The sequence below is a fragment of the Strix aluco genome, chromosome 2 (assembly GCF_031877795.1).
Source record: "Strix aluco isolate bStrAlu1 chromosome 2, bStrAlu1.hap1, whole genome shotgun sequence".
NCBI classification, from domain to species: domain Eukaryota; kingdom Metazoa; phylum Chordata; class Aves; order Strigiformes; family Strigidae; genus Strix; species Strix aluco.
Genome location: NC_133932.1, coordinates 15,328,353 through 15,346,999, shown reverse-complemented (window position 1 = coordinate 15,346,999; position 18,647 = coordinate 15,328,353). Strand labels below are relative to the sequence as shown.

The following is an 18,647-nucleotide window of genomic DNA, read 5'->3' as shown; positions in this document are numbered from 1 at the left end:
GCTCCTCCTTTACTACAGAGGCATCTCCTAGCTATATTAGAAGCAGTTCCCAAGGCAGTGGGGGCTGATGAAGCCTGAGGGGGGGATAGACATCTCCCAAGGTGGCTCTCCCTGCAGCGAAGGCGTTCACAAGGGCTCCCCTGCCTGGATTCTCTGACGCCTATGAAAGGTTGCAATCACTTCCAAGCTCTCTCTGGGGGACAGCAATGGCTTCTCCACCCTTTCAATGGATTTCATAAACCATGGCAAAATTTAATTATGTTGAATACCTTCCTCCATCATGCTTAACCAAAGTCAGGACAACAGATGCAAAGAATTTTCAGGAAGACACACAGACACAGTAGCAGGTCTGATCAAACAGCTCTGCATCCTTTGAAATCATGTTATTTTTTACTTGCGTTAACACTCTTTTTGCTGCTAATTTAACCTTTTAAATTTCAGTGTTATTTGACTCTTCCATACAGCCTTTCCTATTTCGAGGTACAACGTGAGAATCAGTGCTTGATTCGCATCACTTTGCAATGCCAAAACATGTTCAAAAATAACTGTGTACTAAAACATTTCCTTTTACATGAAGGCTTATAAGCCATTCCTTCCATTTTAAAATTAAACCTAAATTTCAGATCTAAACAGTTCTAAGTCACATTTACAAAAAGCTGATACATGTAAAATATGCAACATTGGCTGCAACTGGCTACAGACTGGTGCCAGTTTAGAATATTTATGCAAGACAAGAATAGGCAGAGGGAAATAGCTCTCAAACCTCAAAGAACATGCCCTTTCCCAGGCCCTGTGTTTTGCTTAACGCTCAGTCCATAATCATTTTCCAATCTGCTGGAAGCCGGTGGCCGGGCTGCTGGGGAGGGGACCTCTGCTGACTCCTCCTAGACCAAGGTATGCCTGTCAGGGATTTCTTATTTCCACTCCTGCTTTGTCTCTCACACCTCATTTCCCCATCAAAAGCATACTTTGAATCTTTTTGTCTCAGTTTTTCCACCCGACCCTGGTATCCTCCTAGTCTGCTACAGCGTAACACCAGTGTCCTCGCTATCCTACCCATGTTTCTGAGGTCAACAAGCATATCAAGCAGACAAAGAGGTGTCCAACAAAGTGATAATTTTAAAGTATGTTCCTTCATGTTACAGGAAGATATTAAGGAGAATCCTATCCACACTCTTCCCTCTTCCCCAGCAACACCTCTAGCAGATGCTTGCATTGCTCCCCTGAGGTTCAGCTCTGGAAAAGTTTAAGAATAGTTCATTCTTAACAAGAATGAAAGGCTGAAAAATTACTAGTTTTCAGTTAAGACCAATAAAAGTCTTTTAGACGCAAATTTCTGGTTTCAGTAAAAGGAACCATTGTCTTAAACATTCTTACTTCACTTTCAAATGTGTCTTAAAATATCAGATACAGTTTGGTTTAAATATACTCTCTAACAAGCCAAATGAAGCATAATACCTTCCAAAAGCAAGATTGATTAGGTTTAGATGTTTCATTTCAAAGGGAGATATTCTGATTTTATCCAGGCTGAAGTCAAATAGAGGAAACTAATCACTCCATTTTTTGTCAAATATTCCCCCCCCCCCCCCCCCCCCCCAAGATCCACAATTTCATAGGAAGTGTTTTAGTTTTGATAAAACTGCATTCTCAGAAAACATTTTCATCAAAACCTTCTCAAGCATGTTGAGCTGTGATGCTGGAGAAACCTTCCACTTGCAAAGGGCCTCATCCACGGCCATCAGCAATGCCTCCTACAGTGGATACCAGTGTTTGCTGGGAGCATCACAATTTTGTCCTTAAGCTGTCTGCATGCTCTTGGCAGACAGCTACTATGTCTGCATCAATACAGCTGCTATCTGATAATCCAAATCCTACATTGTTTCCAAAGGAAAAGCATGCTTCCCTTCTTTCTTCTCATTTCCTGAAAAAAACCTATTCCCTGATTCAAGAACCTAATGCTCATTTGTCCATGGAGTTATTTCAAATTAACCATTCTGCTTGGCATTCATATTCTACTTTACTACAGAATAAGGGGGGTTTTTGTATGTTGGACAAGACTTCATTCCCTAAGGCTACTGCTCATCCTGCAAGCCACCCCTTCCACATGAATGGCTGTTCCTGCCTGTCCTACTCTCAGTTAGGACTATCTGAAGAGCAAGTGTTGGGTCCCAACTCATATTCCCCTCTTGAGTGTCATGCTTTGGCTGGGGCAGCCAACCAGCGTCAGCTGTGGCACGTTGCCTCCGGTTGCCTCAGGGAGATGAAGCCATGCCCATCCTTCCAAGAGGAAGCTGGAAGGGTAGATGAGTTTATAAACAATGACTACCTTGTAATTAGCAGCAGTACAATTACACACACAAAATACTGGTTTTGAGGGGGCTACACAGCTGCTTCATAGGAAGCCTTGTGCCTGATGAGCTTGTGTGCCCAGGTCCAATGCTTATTAATATTTGAAAACAGACAGCAAAGAAGCCTCAGTGTTATAAAGGAGCACTGATAACACATCATTCAAACAACTTTCAACTTTGCACAGACACTTTAAATCATTCACCCATGAAACAACGTGTCAAAGGCAGCTTCTCAGCACAGGTCAGATGCTGAATGGGAGGCACATTCCATCCCATAAACATTTAAGCCACCAGTAATTAACTTATCAGAGGCCATGAGGGCCCTTTGGTCTGCCTGTGCCTCCTCCCAGCAGACAGGCAGTGGGAGTGGGTTTGTCGGTATGCACCAGGCATTTCGGGCATGAATCCCAGCTTTGTCCCAGCGTACCTCGGTACGTGGGCACAGCCAGCCGGCACAGAGAAAGCCTCGCAAACCATCTCCATGAGCTGAGATCGTGGGTGGTGCTCGGAGTCAAAACAGAGGCAGCATGAACAGCGATAACACTGGTTATCAGATTTCTGTAATACTATGGTATCAAAACTCACTAAAAAGCCCACAGGGACTGTGGGAGCCGTTTTGTTTCTGTGGCACCCTTTGCCCAAGCTAGAGGAATAGACTGGCTCCTAGCCAGCTCTTTCCCCCATGAAATGCCACAAGCCCGCTGCATCCCCACCTTTGCACAGTTTCTTGACAGCCTCTGAGTGCATGAGAAGAAACAGCTGATTAAAATTCTATAGTTTATCTTCAGATATAATGCAGAAGAACAACTAGTCAAAATCACTAGTCTTGGGTACCTGGCCATAGGGAGTAAAACAAGCCACCATTTTAAGAGGACCTTGATTATACTCAGCTCTCAGTCCTTCACTCACACCTCCCCCAGTGACCTCAGGACTTCAGTCCAGAGCAGGCTCCTGAACAGATCAAACATTTCAAAGCTATAACCGTCATACAGACAGGTGAAATCAGTCCTCAGCAGTCACCTTCTCCTAATATCACAGCACATCATCATGCAACAGGGGTGTAAAAACAGCACCAGCTGTGATGAAAAGTTGCAGCAAAACTTCCAGGAGGAAGTCCCTAATCCTGGTGTGCAGCCTGAGAGGCCCTCGAGCATAACCTGAGATAGTCCTGACCCACCTGCAACTCCAGCCAAAGTCATTCACTCCTACAAATATTCAGGCACAAACCTGGGCACTGAAAAAAAAAAAAAAAGCCTGAAAAAAATCAGTGGCCAGTAAAGGTATGTTGCCCTTGGACATGCAAATGCATTAGAGTAAGAACACCAGCACTTGGCTTATTTGGAGCGCTTTGCTCTCTGGCTTTCAAAACCATTTACAAAAAGACTGAGAATGTAATTCACATCAAAAATACAGGGGTTTTGCAACACTTCACATGTTCAGAGGTCCGCCGAGACTTTAATCCACACAACACTTATGGGAGCCAATATTCTCCTCCATCCCACCACAAAGTACAAAACCTCACAGGAAGTCTGAAGGCAAGACTCCTTAACTTTAAAATCCTACTCTTCTTTTCATGGAAAATATTTTGAACAGAGAGAGCAAGAAAACCCCAAAGTAACTGTCCGGGAAGAGTTTTGCTTTTTCACATGAAAAATTTTTCAGTAAAATCCTTTTTTTGCAAGACTCTTCTCACAAGAAAGTTTCATCCAGCTCTACTCAAAACGTTTGTACAGTCCAGGGTGTAACATAGAAAGACACGAGGAGACTGTGGCAAGTTTAAAGTGACTTTCTCAAGAACAGAGATGCAAGACAGGGTTGCAGCCACAGTGCAGCTGACCCCCCCCATCTGATTCTATTCATGATGTGGCTACACTGACACGCACCATGTCATCAGCATGCTGGCAAGCTCTTGGGGCTGTCTTGTTTTCAACATCTCCAAAAAGCATTTTAGACAATTCACATTTTCATCACCTGCATAGTAAGCTCATGAAGCAACAGTCTCTCACTGGGACCTACCCTCTCAGCCTTTCCTTCATGATTCACCTGAAGTCCCCTTAATAAAAAAAGTTACACTTTCTCTGGTTTTTTCTTTTTTGTGAGCAGAGAACTGTCTATAAGGATTTTGCAGTTATTCCTGAGGAGCTAAATCTTTGTTAACTAGCGTGAGGATCTAGCTTATATTGTCCCATCAGCAGTGCCCAAGCAAGCAGTAGAAGCTGTTTCATTACCTACATCTTCTTCCCAACACCTGCTCCGGGCCTGGCAGCTCCCTGACAGCCTCTGGCCATACTCTCCCCTTCTCCTGCAAGAATCCCCCAACCTAGCTGTTAGATTTTAAAGAGTGGTTACACAGTTAATGCTTTATGCAACACATGCTTTAATACGTCTACGCTTCTCCATTACTGTCCACTTTATGCTCTTCACCTCGGCCCAAGCATCAAGAAGTTTCATATCTAACAAAGCACTGAGGGGCAATATTTTAGGCACCACTTGTGAATAGGTAAATAAAGCATGCAGCCAGCAGAGGTTTTTTAATCTGATACTGCTCCTTTCCCAAGAGCTACATTTTATAAGGCACACCTCAACTGTATCACTTGACCAATATCAGATCCTAAGTCAATATTTATTCCCTAAAAGCATGCATATTATCTGGCCATATTATGGTTTGTCTCCATGTATGTTTCAGATGGAGAATAGCTGTTCACAGGAAAAGGACTACAAAAAAAGGAAAAATATAGCAAAAAAAGGAAAAAAAGATGACATACAGTCTCATCTCACAAAAAACAGTCAACTCTCATTCTCTGGCCTGCCTGGTTTCATTCCAAGTGGTTGTTTTAGACAACTCTAGCTATCTTGTACCCAAACTGTTCACTGAAATCAAAACAAGATTCATCACTGTTAATGTTGGCACATCCCTCCATTCCCCCTGACCTTCCAATACAGTTGCTGTCAAAGTCACAAAGCTTGATACTGAAGGGCTGCTGCACATTTGCCTTTTTAACTTGAGGGATGTTGGGAAGCTGTAACTCTGCCAGAAAACAGCCTCATTTGTTATTAACACAGCCCATATTTAGCCATGTGTCTCCAAAGTAAAAAGCACATACTTTCATATTAACAAAGCCCCATCTCCTCACAGCTGAGTCCCCAGAGACCGCTGGATCCCATTTTGCATGGCCAAATAAGGTAAAGCAAGAATTTGAAAAATGCAAACCTGGCCTGAAATCGCCCACAGCTTTGAGAAGCTATTTTTGGATTTGTTAACCTTTTGTTAAGCAGAGGATGCTGCAAGCCTTCTTTTTATTACTTTGCCCCGAATACCTAACTGCCAAAAAAGAATTTTGGAACACAAGTGAATTTTCAAGGAGATGAAGTGGTGGAAGACCAAGTCTGAGAGCAGCAGTGGGAAGCGATACTGAAGAGAACAATGTTAAAGCTTCACATGAAATACAAATGATGTGATTTGCCAACAGCTACTGAAAGGACATTCTCCAGATTAGAGGCAAGCACTCTTCTGAAATGCACACAGGAGGGAATCCAGTAGGCTATGTAACATACTGAACATCCTTGAGGATTTTAATTCTAGCCTCTCATTGACTTCACTACCTTCCTTCTGAAGGAGTAGCCAGAGATGTCTGTCTCTGAGACAAACTATTAGGCATTTACATGAGAAAAGATGGGATCAATATTCTGGGATTACATATGAAATATCTTCTTTGCAGAGGTTTCCTAAGGAGGAACTCTGACTTGGTTTTCTTCTGTGCTTTTTTGACCATGAATACATCCTCTAGCACTCTATGCTTCACAGCTTGCCACATCTGAGCAGCATACAACTGTTTCATGGAAACCCAGAGATCAAGATCCTTATTATGTGTGTGCATTGAAGCTACAAACATCTGGGACATGGGAGAAGTGAGCAGCTTCCTACTGTTCCAGATGAAGAACATGTATGCCAGAGTTACCTAGCTTTACATACAAGTGCAAGAAAGCCACCATGGAGACAATGAATACCTGGACCAAATCTTCATCAGTGGGGTGGAAGAAGCATAAATTTCTCAATAAGCAGGAAGTGAGAGTAGAAACTCAAAAAAATTATTTTTGCTACTTGTTCTAATTTGGTGAGGAGTTATGAGAAGTGATTAAGTATTGGGGGCATTGTGTGACTGAGAAGCTTCTCTTGGCTTCCCTGAGAAATTGAAACACGGTCATACCACAAAGTATTTTCTTTTTTTTTTTGATCATAGTATCTTCCATAAGGTGACTCTAATGCTGACTCAGGACCTCAGCTGACTACTAATTTTTGTGGAAGCACCATACCATTTGAGTTCTCAGCATGCTGCTTGCTGGTCTCATGCAGATATGGAGGAAATACCCTGTATCCATGCAGAACAAGCAGAATGTCATTAGGGAAAAGAAGCAGTTATTCACTTCCAAAAACCCATGTTCTGCAGGAGATTAGCAACTGAAACTGTTAATGTGCTAACATCCCTTTAAGGATTGTCATATTAGCAGCACTCAGCCTACTTGCCCAAATTAAAGGTGAAAGAGCAGCTTTAAAGGTTCTCTTTTCCAGGAAATGATTCAAAATAAAATTTCACAAAGTAGAAAACCAACAAGTTTAAAAGTGAGAAAGATGTACCTTTTGCCACATAGCATACAAGACACCAGGGAACATAGGCCAGGTTTATCCGGGGTCACTGGGTTCAGACTCCCAAAACCGCAGGCCTCATCATACTGTTTTGTACCTGAAGCCAAGACCATGGCCTACAGCAAAGAACTGAACAGCTATGTTGTTGCAGCAGTACCATCCAGGTTTCTAGTGATTAAAAGACTCAAGAGAAAACTCTAATCCAAACTCCTGAATGTTGGGTAAGTCAACACAGGAGGAATTCCAAAGTTCTTCCTCTATGGGCAAATTACATTGCATGTCATGTGGGCCTACTTCCATGACTTCTATTGGTCATGCCAACACAAGAGCTTTGGAGAAGGTAGGAACTAATAGATTTTTAAGAAGCATAACAGGTAATTTTTTAATTTATTTTTTTTAAATAGGCAAGACTCTGAAAACAGAGAAAAGGTCTTGATCTGAACACTGCCTGATTTTGGGGTCTTCCTCAGCCAAAACACTTCTCAGTTTGAAGAGTACTGTAATGCTCTCTAGGTGAAAATTGCTGTGATTATTTTAATGAAGCTATGAGTCTAATTTTGAGAGTTGGAGGGCTCAGAGCTAACTTTGCAGCAGATTTCAGCCCTGTTCCATTCAGTGTGGGATTAGAAAACAGAGACATAGAAATCCCCTTCATCAAGTCCTGCGTGATGAGACACCTTTTTCCTTCCAAGCTAATTAATGCTGGTATGAAGCACCAGGTCCCAAGGGTCACATAGACCCTTTCTCTGCTTCTGGGAGTTTAGAGTCTTTGCCCGCTGCAGGAACACAGCATGCCAAATTGGTCAGGACCCCCCTTCTCCTGCCCAAGGCCTGGCTGCTGACCTGCAGAGAGCAGGGCTCCATGGGGAGGCTGGAGCTACACCTCTGCCAGCTGGCTGACAGCCAAGGCAGCTTCTTCTACAAGCCAAAGCAAGGAAATACTACTAAGGCTCTGACTGCAGCTTGAAACTAGAGGTAAAACTATAGAAGCTTCCTCTTTCTTTTCCACAAGGTTTTAAAACGGAGTGAGGTCCTGTAAAAGCTCTTCAAATTATCTGGGCAATATTTGTTCATTTGCCTGTAGTAGAGCTCAGGGGTGGAAATAAGATTGAGGTCATGATTTTGCTTAGGTTTCAACTCACAGTAAACTAAAACCAGGATGCTTCTTGTGAAGAGAAAGCCCTGGAGGTGCTGAAAAGCTTTAGCCAGTCACCTCATATTCAGGAACCATTTGTTTTTTCTAAACTGAGTCAAGCTGAGGAAGACAACCATGTCATAAATAAGGCTTCGTAACATAATTGACAGTTGTTTCCCTATTTAGACTAACTCAGGATTTAAAAAAAAAAAGGCCATGTGGAAATATGGCTTCTATATATAGACTTGGGAAACAGGGAGAGAAAGAGTGGATTGGATTTATCCGGATATCACATCAGGCTCCAGGACAGAACTGGCCAAGGTTTCCAGCAGAACTGGGCTCCACCAAGTGCAACCATGAGCAGCTGTCTGGAAGCAGGCTTGAAGGGGGAGAGTGGGGTGGAAAATGTTTGGGCAAGTGGCAGCAGAAACATCTTGCTAAAGCTGGTCATGTCTGGAACCTCGCCAGATACGTGCCACCAGCAACCTCATGGGATGTCCACAGAAAACTGCCAAGCCCAGTTCTTTGACTTACATTTCTCATGCTACCACATCACATACAACCCTCCCCAGGAAAGCCACATCAAAACACAAGACCAACACAAAAAAATAACAACCAATGCTAATCCTACTTCTGCTAGCTAGAGTAAATGAAATTAAACAGATCTTTGTGTACATTTTCTGTGTTCTTCAGTACAGCGCAGAACAAAGAGGCAACTTTATGCTTAAAATCTTCTCTATAAATCCTCTTTGTCAGGATAAAGGACTGAAGTGAGGACATTTTCAAATGCTGTACTGGAACCAGGGCTACGCACACGCTTAAAGTTCAGGGCATGCTTATATGGCAGGCTTGGGTTGAGATCGACAAATATAACTACTTCTTCCCCATACTCAGGCAGGCTAATGCTCTGTGTGCTTGGCCGGGTCCTGAGTCACAGCATCCAAGTACAGGTCTTAATTTACCCAGTCAAAGCAAATGGATTTGGGATTTGGCTTCACACACTGTCCAGGCTGAACTTCAGCTGGCTTTGCTCAAGGTCCACCTCCGTTCCCTATTGCTCTCCAGGCTCAGCCCTCAGACTCGCTCACAGGGCTTGTGCTCCTCTCTCTTCACATGCTTGGCCTCCTTCATCCTTGTGTTGGGAGTATCCAGGGGGTGCCCCAGGTAAGGTATCTTCCCCACTGCCTGCCTTCTTGTACAGCTCATCACAGCAACACTCTCCAGACACAAGTGTTTGAAAGAAAACTCTCCCTCTGTAGTTTTCTATCCATCCTTCACAAAGAGGCAATGTGGAGAAAGGAATCAATCCAGAGAAAGTAATAACACTAGCCAAGAGGTATGAAGGACAGGAAAGCAAGCAAGCCAGGGAAACAGGGGAGACAAAAGAAAAAAAACAAATCTAAAAGACTGTTGTGTTTAATTTTTGAAAGCATGTTTCTGCAAAAAAGATCTTTAGCTTTGGGCTTGGCATACATAATTGCTAACTCCCTACATTTGTACCCGAAGGGTACTCTGGGTCAGGGGTTCTCACAGCTGGGGAATACAGAGAGCTGGTGGGCCTGAGAGAAGATCACACCATGGTTGTGAGCTTGGCAATTCAAAGCTCTGTGACAAGGGACAACACGGTGAGAAGCTGAGGACTGAAGGGGTTTGATGGTCCAGGATTTTGGGAAACAATGCTGCAGCTTACAGCCCGTGCTCCTTCTGAGCAGCAAATAGGCATGCTTTGGAGTTTGCTGAGCTTCCCAGATGAATTGCAGTTACATACATGCCAGTTTATAGGCAGAGGAAATCCTCTTTTTATGGTTTCCATCTCCCCACTTGTTTCTCCTCCCTAGAAGTTTTCGTCCTCTCAGTTGAGCCAAGCATCAAATGAGTTGCATGTGTAGTTACGCTCCAAGAGGGCAGGGACCCTGAGGAAGCAGAAAGGTGTGGGGAATCTGTGATCATCACTTTTTCTTTTCCTTGTAACTCAGTTGCAGGCTATTTTAACAACACAAATTAACTACTTTCAATTCACAGCAGTTTTAAAATGAAGTTGTTAAAATCAAAGTATTTTCACATTTGATTGCAAAGATTAAAGAAAGTAGTTCTTTGCTGGTCACCTGAATCTGTTTTACAAAGACATCTGAAAGGCATTTTATCAGCTGGTGAGCAGTATTTACTCATGAAACTGTTCTAATTGCTTTGGAATGTGCACCCTGGCTGCTGGAACAGCTTGCTCCTGCTGATACACCAAGCCAAGTAATACTGGCTCATAGGACATGCCACTTCTATACAGCATTCATTCTTCATTCTCAAGGTAAACAGCATAGAAGTTAAAAAAATATAAAGCAAAGACCTCAATAACTTTTACACAGCTGTCATCTACATGTTTACGAGAGCATCAACTCATCAGCAAAATAAATCACTGCCATGACTGAAATACTCACAGATCAGTAATCTAGTACTAAACCTATCTTGCAGCTGGAAATTGCGTGGGTGAAAATTTATTCCTGGTGCCCACTAAATCAGTGAAGTCAGTGTCTAGGATGGAAGAAGTAGCATGTCCTGGCCACAGGCAAGCCCTGCCAATTAGCTTGCAGCCTTGTTCTGAGTAGTTAAGCAGTGGAAGTCTTGCTAGATCAAAGAATTTACTCAGTCTTCCCTTAATCTTCTAAAACTAAAGCAGAACTCTAGTCTGTATTACACATGCCCAGGCTTAGTAACGGCTTACAAAAAAAAATTGGTAATAGCTCTATCTGCCCTTAAGATAAAGCCATCCCAAATACTGGGTCACAATCTGGACAGTGCAGTGCTTTGAACAGTACTTGCTCTGTCTGCCTCTATCACAAAATCCTAGTGTACTCTACCTGACAGAATTAGAAGAGCACAGAAGAGTTACTATAATACATGCTGATGTATAAGACATGGAAAATAAAGGCCAAATCACACTGATCCTCCCAGCACCTATGCAGAAGTGAATCCCTGTAGATCCTCTTGGCACATATGCCAAAACAGCCAAGCCAGTCCCATTGACCTGGGCCAAACTTCATAAACAGACTTGTAAACTTCAAATGCTTTGAGCTGGTTTCATAGGAGGTGGGAGTGTCACACCCCCACATGAAGCCTGAGGTAACAGAGTCCTTGGAAAAAGCAGCTTCAGACAAAACCAGGCCAGACTTAGGGATAAACAGCCCTGGCGACTGCTCAGAGCCCACGGGCCTGGCCGTGACAGTCCTTCAGTACTGAGTCATCCAACACAAGATAAGCACTCTATCCTGTGTGGCAGTAATGTTATCTTCTACAGAAAGCATCGCACATGCATTGAAGCCTGTGCTTTGTGCAAACACAAGGGCTGTGGCTTTGTAAGAGCACGGTGTTTGCTACGATACGAGGGCAGGTAGGATATCCGTCTGGGAGAGGGCAGATCTTGGAGAAGGGTGAGGCAGGGTTGGAGGCTCTCAGCTGAGAGGAGAAAGGGCTCTTCTCATTACTGACTCATCCAACAAGAAATTTTCTTGAGTTTTCTACCTGACATGCCACCCAGGTCTCCTCCACTCCATGAGGGCACTGTTTGCAGTTCTCTCTGCATCTCCTCTCCAGATTCAGGCTGTACAGGCAGTCCTCAGCCTCCTCGACAGCTGCTGCTGCTTTAGCCGCTGCACCTTTCCGCTCCTGCTGTCAGTCACAGCCTGCCTCTCCTGCCACCAAAGCAGCATCTACATGCTCCTCTCCTGTCACCAGGGCAAGTGTAGATGTCTCCCAATTTCCTGCTTTCCCCTACCTTCCCTCAATCATCCCACAGTTAACATTTCCACATTTCCATTTGTTTTTTCCCTACAGTCTTGGGTTTTTTTAAAAAAAAATTAAAAACAAAGGCTGATTTGTTTTCTGATTGGAAAGCCATTTTTGGCCTTAAGGCAGCATGAACTTCTCCCTGTTTTCTCCCACTGTGAAGGGACCTGGAGGAAAGAGCTTTGAGGCTGCAGAAGAGATCTCTCTGCACGACCTTTTTAATCCTTGGCCTCCATTGCTTCAGTCAACACCACAAGTGCCTTCCAGTATGACAATCATCATTTGTTGCTTAGGAATTAAACATTGACTAAACACATCATTCTGCATAGGCCATTGAACTGGAAGAATGTTTAGTGAGCTCAGTGGCTAAAGCTTTATTAACCATCTCTGGTGACCTCCTTGTGCAAGGCAAAGGCAATGCTGGGGCTCAATCTCAAACCCTTTCCACTGTAATCCTTCTGTAATCCACAATACTTTTAAAGCTCTAATACTGCCCCCCCACTCCCCCAAAGGTCTGCCAGCAGGTAGATGCTAACTTATCCATCCCACCATGGTATAAAGTTCATAGTTCCACACTTCATGCCGTTCCTAGTTCTCTCTGAACCAGTTTAGCACCACCCACAGTGCATCTACTGCTCCTTCTGCCACACAGTGAGTTTAAGTGCTGCGCTCCAAGTTAAAATGCAGATTGTTTTCCTTCTTTTAGCATGCCTGCAATGTTTAACAGTGCTCTGAAGCACAGGTCAGCTAAAGGTGTGTTGAAACATAACAGCTAACCGACAGGACAGCAAATGGAGTTTTACAAACACCAGCAAATCCACTCATCCAGGAAGATGATAACAAGAGTCCAGAATACCCCTGGGGGAAGATGTCTCCTCCCCAGGTATCAAAAACAGCATGAAATGTGTAATGGAATAATTATATTCTGAATAGAAGTCTGGAAAGCCTGCTAAGGTACCAGCTTCTTGCTCTCAGGCACTTAAAAACAAGCAGGGAGACAAGTGACACAAGAATTCCTTGCATTTTCTGAATTCTCTTTCGTTTACTTGACACACACAGGAGAGAAAAGCACAGGAAGCAAGAGCCCACGTTTCCCTCAGACTCAATGCTAATATATCCTGCTCCCTTCAGACCAGGAGAGAAAACTTGGAGTGTTAGGTGGTCTTTTGTGGTTGTTATTCAAGAACAAAGAGAACAGCTCTACCACCTCGCTGGAACTGGACTCCATCCCATTTGGCGGCATCTTGCCAATGCTAATAATTTAGTAGGGCTGTTAAGTGCTTTTGAAACTAAAAGGCAGCTTTCAACACTAGTCCTAGACCAATCAGCTCTGGAAAAAAAACTAGTCAGTCTGAACCCCGTCTCAACCTGCAGCCAGAAAGCCATACCTAATCTAATTAAACTCTCTTGGGGGACACAGCTACATGCGCCAGACCTCTGAGTTAGGAAAACAGCAGCAACAGCATTAATGATGAGACTCACTGGGCAGAGCAGATGTGTCCTGACTGGCAGGAATCCAGTAAGACAGAGTCAAGAGAGAGGTCTAAGCATGGGCTTGAGATTCCCAACATGAGAAGCTACCAACCTGCCTCTCTCCTGCCCCACAGAGCACAGGAATCTTCAAGGAGAATAAGGCGTGGTGCCCTGAAATGTTAGAGATGGTATCTCCGAGTGTATGCTTGAGCCTAACATTGCCCCCGGGGGTCCACATTCCCCAGGGAGGTGCGTCACACTCCCACCCGCAGGAAGAGCCAGGTGGGGCAGGACCCCCTGCTCTTGGCAGGAGGCATTCCCGAGTCCCTGCGTGGGAGTTGGGTTCAGCCTGCTTAGCCTAGAGCCCATGTCCGTCTACATATTTGCAGTCCTCGGTACCACAGCAGGAGCATCTCTCAACCTTTAACAAGTGCAGTGCAACGCCTCTGTGATCTGGGCAGGTGTGATGATCACCACTGCGATTTTCAGCGTATTACAAGGTAGTCATATTTTTCTTCTAAACAAACATAACACCACAAGTTATTTCAGTTCATCACTTTCAGAACTTTTCTTAGTTTTGGCAAGGCTTGAAACCCACCAAGGAAATCCCACCTACCAGTTCCACAGGCACAAAGGGTGCATGAAGACCATTAAAGCCATACAGACCCAAGCAAAGCCAGATCCTGGGAACAGGACAAGCACATGTCTCTAACGACGAGAAAGTATGTGGTAAAGACCTGGGACACCACAGTGGTGAGCCTCTGGATCTACGGACTAGTGCCCCTTGGGAGGCAGGGGGACAGCAGTACAAACCTCTCTATTAAGCATTACATTTCAGTGGGCGTAAGGACAGTAAAAAGGAATTTCCTTCTCATCTCTTCTAAAGCACCCTAACCAACCACTCACAGCCAGTGGGGCAGGAAAACAAGGATTTCGAGCTAACTGCCTGCCAGCCATCTATAGAAGCACACGCATTTAGTGGGAGCTCCAGTGTCCTCCAGAGACTTGATTTTCAGCTCATTTCCCTCATTCTCAGCTAAAAGCCTTGCTGTAACAGCTTCTACAGCCTCTTCTGCTCCAAGAGTTGCAGTATAGTAACACAGCAGAGAACAGATTCACTGGCCAATTCTCTTTCACTTCACTTTTGGGTAAACAGAATTTCACTATAATCATGATCTTGAGAAGCCGGTTCCCTGGTGCATGTTATTAACACTGCCTGCATTATCCTTCATCCTTGGAAAGGAAACAAACCTAGCCCCAAGACAGGAGGAAGGAACTAAATGCAGAAGAGAAATTGAGCTACCTAAAAGTCCTTGTTCTTGGCAATAAAACCAAGAACAAAAGATTATAATTACCTAGTTTATTGTTATAAATAAACAATTTTTTAGTAGTGTAGTTTTTAGGAATTCTTTCCAGGAGATGGCAGTCAAATAACCGACTGAGAATGCAATCCCTCCTTGTGCACAAAACCCAGGTGGCATGAAGATGGCACTGCCACATCTCCTTCCTCATCTAGTACTATGAAAACAAATTATTACCTGGTAGGAGTTACTAGGACCCTCCAAATTGCATTAGCTGTTGCTAGTGTAAGCTACCCTTGCAGCAGCCTTGCTCTTCCCTTGTGGATATACCATTTCAGCAAGCCTACACTGAGTTTTAGATTAATTGTGAATCCTAAAGCCTGTAAAGATTTGTCTGGTTTCAAGTGTTACTGTCAACATTGAGCATGGTTGCACAGTGAACATATCCAGCATACTGGGGGGGGGGGGGGGGGGGGGGGAAATCAGTCTTGAGAAATACCAGTTCATCACTCTATAAACATGTCTGCGGTGTGCAACAAAGGCGGCAACATGGTGAGACAGCTTGTGTCATCCATCCTCAGACAATCCTGTTACTGAGGGCAGTTTTCAAGACAGATTTATGGAGGGCCAGAAGAAGGATTATCTTTGTGATACACACTGTTTTGTTTTGGCCATGACCAAAGCACATTTTCCAGCAATAACCACTATCACACAGGATGAGTTCAGATCATGATTCCTCTAAGAAATACAAAATTAGAGGAAAAAAAACTGTTGGCATTTGAGATATTTAGGCTGAAATACTAGCGGATTGTTATTTTTCTCAGGAGAAATGTCTGGCACGTACTTTATTTGCTGCCAGTAGTCTTTCAAAGGATGCCATCAAGTCAAATTCAGCACTTCTGTAAATGTGGAACTGCATTTAGCATATCAGATGAACTTTGTACTGGATGTGCTTCAAAGAGTGAGCTTGGTGTAATAATTTGTTCTGTCTCAAAAAAAAAAAGCCCCAAAAGACCTTTATTTTCCATTCCAAAGGGCAAGTTGCAGCACCATCTCTACTGCATACCTTTCCTCCTACCTTTCCACTGCTCCAGCCTCTGAGGATGCTTTTTGTTTCTCTCACACTTGTGATTTTAGGTTTTGCAATTTCAAGCTGGAAGAAAACCCAGGAATACCGAAAGCCAACCTTTGCTTAGTTGCTATGAGAAAAAAGTGAACACTCAGTAGCAGAAAGTTCAAGAAAAATATTTTTATCATCTTCAATTCTCATTTACACAGAGCTCACCAAACAAACAATGTATGTTTTTCTCCACCCAGTCTGCCAGATGATGACTTTGATGCAGGGAGGAATATGCCCTCGGGCATTTTTTAATTTCCCTTTTCTTAAAGCGTATTTGCAAGAAGCAACACGATAGAAAACAACTTGGCTCTCGATTTCTTCTGTACTTTTCATTCCCAAATTTTCAACTGAAGAGGAATTGGTCTTACAGTTACAAAAACATCTGAAGTGCCAAGGTGCTGTTTGCAGTACTGAGGGGATGTGGCTGGGCCTGCTGCTTGTCTGCCCCCCCTCCCCCCCCCCCCCCACCGAGTAGCAACCCAAACAGTATCTGCCACTAACAGCATCAAGACTTCCTCGTGACTGTAATAGAGATGAAACACCAAAGGCATCTACAACTCTGGTCAAACACAGAAATTACCCTTTCAAATCCAAGCATCATACACCATCTGGGCTTTGCACACACCAGTCAAGCTTTTAGGCCATTTCAGTGAAACCTGAAGTCTGTGCATGAAGAGCAACTCATTTGTTGTTCAGCATCTCCTGAGTCACCAGAACTCTTTCAAAGGTTCATGCAGCAGCTAAGGTGTCTGCCTCAATTATAAAGAGACAGTCTGCACTGACACTGTGTCATGCAGTTTCCACTTTATGCAACTACCAGCTAGCTACCTTGATGCCCTAGTGCCTATGCTACCGCTGGTCGCTTCCTTTCTTCCACCAAGAAACTGCTCACTACAGGTACAGCAGCACAAAATCTCCCCTGTACCAATTCTGCTTCTAAAGTAGATGCCAGGCTAAGCAATGGTATCTTGCAACAGATGAGTTTGGTTTATTTTTAAACTACTGAAAACAAAAAACCCTACAAAGTAGACAAGTATTCACCTCTCTGAAGTACTACCTAATTCACAACCGTACACAATTTCAGCCCATAGGTTATTATGCTGAAAACTTTTTAATTTACAGATTTGGCCACGTAAACAGCTCTGCCACTGGCATGTGTTCTCTCTGGTCGCTGAAAGGCACGGTACCTACTCACTGAGGCTGAATTCTTGTTGAACCTGCAGATACAAACCTACATAGCTACATGTCTGATGGTAGCTTCTCCCTCAAGCAGACCCTGAACCACCCTGCAGTTCTTCCCCCAAGGTATATATACTTCTACTGCAGGTAACAGATACACGAGACAGGACATAAAAACAACCAGCCATTTTCTATTCTGAGCAACCTTTGCTTTTAATTTAAAGCAAATCTCTAAATCGAGGGAAAGTTGATTTTAAGCATGGTTATCTTAACAGTTTATCCATACAGCAAGTTACCTGGTAATGATCCTGGTCACTGTCTTCTCCAGAAGATTCCACTTTGTCTGGACTTGGGCAGTGGCACTGCTACCAGCTGTGCAGAGCAGAAACAAGCAAACTGGATCCCCAAGAAGAGCAGCTGGACTCATTAACCAGCAGTAGTTAAAAAAATCACTTGGTTTCTTTTTCCAGCATTTGCTCACCTGAGAACTTGACAAACTGACTCCCACTTAGTACATTTGAGAGGCTTCTTGGTCAAATGTTTTCCTGGTCTATGCAAATGACTGGTGTGCCACCTAACTGATCAGAAGAATCGGTAACATTACCATTGCTCACCTCCAGAGCCTGCCTGTATTTTGCTCACCTTCCAGCTACACGTGGAATGAGAGCAGTGGGCAGCATACACCAGGTTTCAAACTGGCGTTCCTTCAGACAGCGTGAAAGAGTTTATCCACCACAGCTAAAAATCTGCGTGCAGGTTCAGCAGTATCTCCTAAGGGGCAAATACTAAGCCACGTGCAATTCAGGAAGGAGTCTGTTTGAGTAATCACTGGTTTGTGGCAACAGTGAAACTTGGTATAAAGGGCGTGCATAAATTTGTCGCAGAACATGCATCTAGTTTTTGCAGTCTCATTATGTACTTCATAAAAGGTATCTACTTTGTGCACATACATACACGTACATGCACGTGTGCCCTTGTGCAGCATTGCTGAAAGGCACACAGACTGAAAAAAAAAAATCTATTAAACCCCCTAGGGAAGAAAGATGATGAAATCATGCTCACTCTTGTGCCCAAAGTCCCCTCTAAGGTATACGATTCCTGGCTTGGGGGAACAGCATCTGGAGGGCGGAAAGAAAAAAAGACCTCACACTGCTATTGCAAGCTATTTAACCATCAATGTTTTTTATACACTGGCAGCTTATGCTGTTCACATTAGACTTATGCTGCACAGGTAAAAACTAGTGGCCCACTCCCTGTCTACAGCACATTTCAGACAGACAACTGGAACCATGGGCTAGCTATGTAGGTGAGTCACTGTTAATCTGGTCTGGTTTGTAAACACTTACCTCAAGGTCTGAGACTACAGGTAGGGACAGCAGTCATTAGGCTCTGAACTGCCAGCTCTACCTTTACAATTTAACAAAAATTAAAGTCTACAAACACAGCACCCATCAGCTGCCCATGTCTGAAAACAGGAGGGAATTGGGGTCATCCATTCTCCCCTCCTCCCCACCCCCAGTAGTCCCACATTCTCAAGAAAGGCAAACAAAGTAACCCAAAAGAAGGGTCTCGCTGATCTCACCGGGTTACAAGCATCCAACATTAGACCAGTCTCTGGGAATCATTATCAGTATTTTGTTTCCTGATTGAGTGTTACCATGGAGCTTCA

General features: G+C 43.8%; 1 protein-coding gene across 7 annotated transcripts in view; it reads right to left on the bottom strand.

Annotated features, from left to right (window-relative positions):
* The window catches only part of PHLDB2 (pleckstrin homology like domain family B member 2), a 124,866-nt gene extending 107,168 nt beyond the window's left edge, over positions 1 to 17,698 (bottom strand). For 6 of the 7 annotated variants that reach the window (XM_074811974.1, XM_074812012.1, XM_074812002.1 and 3 more), the window contains exon 1: positions 17,621 to 17,698. The gene's annotated coding sequence lies outside the window, so the exon portion shown is untranslated. Of the gene's footprint in view, positions 1 to 17,274; positions 17,294 to 17,620 lie in introns of those variants that run through there. The other variant, XM_074811983.1, reaches the window with a different exon arrangement.
* Positions 17,699 to 18,647: the final 949 nt, after the last annotated feature.